This window comes from Condylura cristata, unplaced genomic scaffold (assembly GCF_000260355.1).
Source record: "Condylura cristata isolate star-nosed mole 26May11 unplaced genomic scaffold, ConCri1.0 scaffold00008, whole genome shotgun sequence".
NCBI lineage: Eukaryota > Metazoa > Chordata > Mammalia > Eulipotyphla > Talpidae > Condylura > Condylura cristata.
In genome coordinates this window covers 6876768-6881642 of record NW_004567109.1, presented here as the reverse complement: position 1 = coordinate 6881642, position 4875 = coordinate 6876768, and positions in this window count along the sequence as shown.

Genomic DNA, 4875 nt, shown 5'->3' with positions numbered 1-4875 from the left:
CCCCCCAGTAACTCCCCCAGTAACACCCAGCCATGTTTTGGGTAGATATCTTTATCCCCATTACAGAGACACCAACACTGGGGTGGGGGGTGGGGGGCGGGTGTCACAGGTCTGGATTACCTGCCCACAGCCACCAGGGGAGCTACCCCAACTCCAGACCCCAGAGCTGCTGTATACCCACCACATCTCACTCAGCATCCTCACCAGGCACTCGGGAGACCTCGAGGAAGAAGGGGGCATGACCCCGGCCCCACCAGACTCCCCACTCTCGCAGGGCGGCAGGCCAGCAGCACAGACGCTCCTCTTAACCCTGCTCAGTGCTGTCCTCATCCCGAGGCTCTTTGCAGAGCTCCGATCAGCACGACAGCTGCCAAAGCCATTTCATCCAATTCTGCAAAGAGCTCAGAGCACCCCGAGCCGGGGTTCCTGCCTTTCCCTCGAAGCGGAGAGTAGCGAAATTGGACAGTAATGTGTTGTCGTTCAAATATTTCAGCTGGAGCCAGGGTGAATTATGATGCCGTCCCACCTTATTCAGTATAGCATCTTTCATAAGAGCTGTGTCTCAGAAACACTTTGGAGAAGGAAATAATAAATAATTGCCCAAGGGGACAAAGCATGAGATGAAAAGCTCCAGGCTGCCGGAGAGGCGGGTGGGAGACTCGGTCTGGAGGAGACTGCGTGTCCAGGGAGCTCTAGCTGGGCAGCCAGGTCCCGGCACACAGAGCCATCGGCTTGAGTGTGGGGCTCAAGGCGCAGTGGGGAGTTGGTGGAGGGGAGGTTGGGGCCCCTGGATCTCAAGGTAATAAAGCCCAGCTGGAAGCCTACACTGACTCATGCGCCCAGGCTCACTCTATTCAGAACCCTCCTCGTTCTCATCTCACTCAGAGCAAGCCCAGGTCCTTACTTGCACCCAGAGTCCTACACAACCTCATTCCATTATTTCTCTCACCTTCTTTGGCCTCTAATACTCGTGCTCATTCTCTCTGGCCTTGCTGCTCTCGCAAAGCACCAAGCACATTCCTACCTCAGGGCCTTTGCACTGACTGTTCTCAGTCTGGACTCTTCACCCAAATGCTCACTCAAATCTCCCCATCGAGTCTACTGAGTCTGCCTTCCTGATCATCTTGTCTCTGTTCCCCGTCCTTCCTGATGACCTTCTTGAATGCTCTGGGGGGGTCCACACTATGATGCTGACAACCTGTCCCCTAGTCTTGACCCTTGGACTATGAGCACCATCAAGGCTATGCTTCCATTCCCAGATGGTGCCTGACAGCCTGGATAGTGACTCACACGCTTTGTGTGAATGCTGATCTTCCTGTGCATTCTAAAATACCTGTGCATCCTCAGAGCAAATTCATAGTACATTTCTTCAGAAACTTTGGAAAGAAGCAGCTGTGCCTTAGAAGACCGTGTCTCCATACCTGTGATGTAATCTTGGGCAAGGCAAACCCCTCTCTGTGTTGCTGGGACCTCATGGGCAGAGAGAAAGCGATAATTATTACCTATCCACCTGGCACTGAGCATTACGCCCATCGTGCAGATGGAAAACCTGAGGCATATGAGGCAAAGGGACAATGAAGTAAAGACCCTCAACTACAACATCAACACCACCCCTCAGGTGTTGGCTGAGGCTAGAAATGACAACTGAGAAGGGAGAGGAGGCACAAGAAGCATAGAGTTAAAACCTCAAAAAAACAGACACGAGGGCTAACCTGGAGTGATTTTCACTTGAACCACCCAGTGGAAAGTAAATTCACTCAAAGAGAAGTGAGAGTCAATGCCAGCCACACGAGCCAAAAATAACCTTCAAACATCAATGCAGAAGGTTCTTAGAGATGATCAACTCGTGTTCAAACGGAGCGAGGGGAATCGGGGAGGGAAAGTCATTTGCTGGGATCCCACAGCAAGTGAAAGTGTGAAATCTGGGATGGGAACCAGCTTCTCTGGCACCAAGAGCCTCGTTCTTTTTGTTCCTATCTCTTTTTGCTAAAACGGGCAGGTGTCCCTCAGTTCTGAGTCAGTTAGGTCCCCTGGACCCAGCAAACCCTAGGGGAGGAGCTTCTGGAGACCTCAAAAACCCCTGATCCTGGGTCTGTGCTAAAAGCAGCAAAGCCGTTCCTGAGGCCAGGGGGTGGGGTCCGCTGGGCACAGGGCAGGATGTCCGGGTGCTGCCCACTGAGTCCATCAGACTCACAGCTATGGCAGCAGGAGAAGGGAGAGAGGCCAGCAAGGCGTCCAGGAACACGTGACCGGAGGCGCCACAGAAATGACTGTTCTCACTTGGGCAGGAGCAGTGATTACTAGATGGGAGGGAAGGGGGAGGTCTCAGCTCACCCTGAATTTAAAATAATTAAAGGTGGCACACCCCTCAGGGGCTGACGGAACTCAGGACTGGTCCGGAGTGAGCTTCGCCTAGCAAGGGGAAGGAGGAAAATGCAGGCATCTCTATCCTTTCATGCAGTCTCCATTCAACATGACTGTCACGTGCCCAGAGGCACAAGGGGAGCCCAGGACAGACACTGGGGAACAGGGTGGGGGGTGGGTACCCACAGAGCCAACAGTCCATTCACACTAGGATGCTCCATGGTGCAGGTGGCAGACCCTAGACAGCTTGGTAGTTCTCAGCTGGAGCAATGTTTTACCCCTCAGCAGACATTTGGTGACGTGTGAGACGATTACAGTTGTCACGGCTGCTTTCACAGACATGGGGTGCGCAGGGAGGAGGGTAACTGGCCCACACGAGCTAGGCAGCCCAACAACCAAGAATGAGCCAACCTGAACTGACCATAGTGTCACATTTGAAAAATTCTGCTCTAAACAAGGGCTCTGAAGACTGTTAGAAGACCGTAGAATTTCTTTCAGAAATTCAGTCACCTGAATTCATAACCCACTTTAGTCTGTGAGTGTCTGCGCATTTTCCCAACATGATAACCATGTACACGTCAAGCTGAATCGGCCAACTGTTGGTGCCAATGCCCAGCGTGGGGCGTGGCCCAGAGTCAGGGCCGGGTGCATGCGATGTGGGTGCATGGCAGGGGGTCCTTAACGAAACCCAGAAATAGTCCTCCTTTCCTCCACCCAAGTTTAAACACATTGGGAAGTGAGACGAAGGCACAGCAGAAGGAAGCCAACATGTCACCTCTGGAGTGGATAAAGGCTAATTTGGAGAGCAGAACACATTTCTCAGTGAAAGCCAAATGGGCCTGCACAGTGAACCCCAAAATCAGACAGACCAACCGACTCCAGACCAACTCTGGGGGAGGGGAGACCACTCACCCGCCAGCCTCCATGACAGGAGCAAAACCCAGGGCCAGACTACACCAAACGAGAAATACAGCGCAAGTCACAAATGACGTCATGTGTTCAGTGACCACATCAAAAATATTTAAAGATAGGTGAGACTAATGTTAAAGATATTTTTATTGCACTCAATCGCTTCCAAATATCATTTTAGCACACGGCCAGTATAAAAATTATTAATGAGGTTTTTATATTCTTTTGTTGTTCATGCTGTCTCCAAATTCCTGGCAGCCATTTACACGCACAACACGTCTCACTTCAGATCCTGCACAGTGCATGCTTACAGCTACACCTGGCAAGTGGCTGCCTCACTGGGCAGTGAAGGTCTTGGGGGGTCAGGGCATTGTGTCTGCTTCTTGTGCATGTGCCCCAATGAGAAAAGAGGGCAAGAGGACTGGACTGTCTAGCTGAACACGCCAATCCAATAAATCACAGCGCTGGGACAGAATGGGGAGAGACTAAGGGTTAAACTAATTGGGTTACCTTCACCTAGGAGGAAATAATGGAACTGGACACGCATCCTCCTGGATGGATGGATGGATGGATAGTGAGTTGGTGGGTGATAGACGGATGGGTTGTGGGTGGATGGGTGATGGGTGAATGGGTAGACAGATAGATGGGTGATGGATGATTAATGAAGAGATGATGTGAAGTCCAGATAAGATACACCGTACTGGGACAGAGTCCATTTCTATTTTGAAATGCTACCAATGTCAAACCTCCGTGAGAGAGAAAATTGTGCTTTGATAACAATATATCCTTGTTTTGAAAAGGTCCAGAATCCCACTCACAGTCACCTCCTCCAACCTCTGCGGAAAGAGGAAACAATCATATCAAAATCATAGCAATATCTAAACAATAAATACGAGCCGACATTCTACTGTGTAACAGACAATTGGATGTTCTGTCCAGTAAACCAAAGCGATCTGTACAGAGGGTTTTCATCAGGCGCCAGTTCTAAACCCCGGCTGTAGTAACAGTTCAATAAATATGTGGTAAGTCAGTACATTATTTAATTATTCAAGTAAATAGGGTAGGTTTAATTCAAAGAGAGGTTGAATAACTTGCCCAAAGTCACACTATGACCAGTGGTAACTGCTGAATTTGCACCCAGGGCTCAGAGAAGCTGTTTGACTGCCTGCCCCCCCGGGGAATAATGCCAAAGTTCCTATTTTCCCACCAACACAGCACCAGCTCAACCCTATCGATTACTTACTCTGGAAAGTGGCCCAGCAAAAGTTCAAAGCCAAGATGATTTTCTCTGTTTCTCAAGCTCATACTTTCCCCCACCTGCCCCTAAAGTTGAATCCTAAGAAAAGAACACATTCATTAGAACTAAAAATAGCGGGTGCCCGCTCACCATAGCTGGGAAAGCCAATTATTAGATTTTCAGAAATTCTGTGAGCCAGTTGTTCAACACAGTCATTCTTTAAAAAGGAAAGCGTATAAAATCACCACTTTATAAATTACATGAAAAAAAAAAAAACACAACACAGAACAGAGGCTCAAAATGCATCATTTCGTAATGATCTTACTACCACTGGTGCTCTTAAAAGGTAGTGACGTATCAGGTCC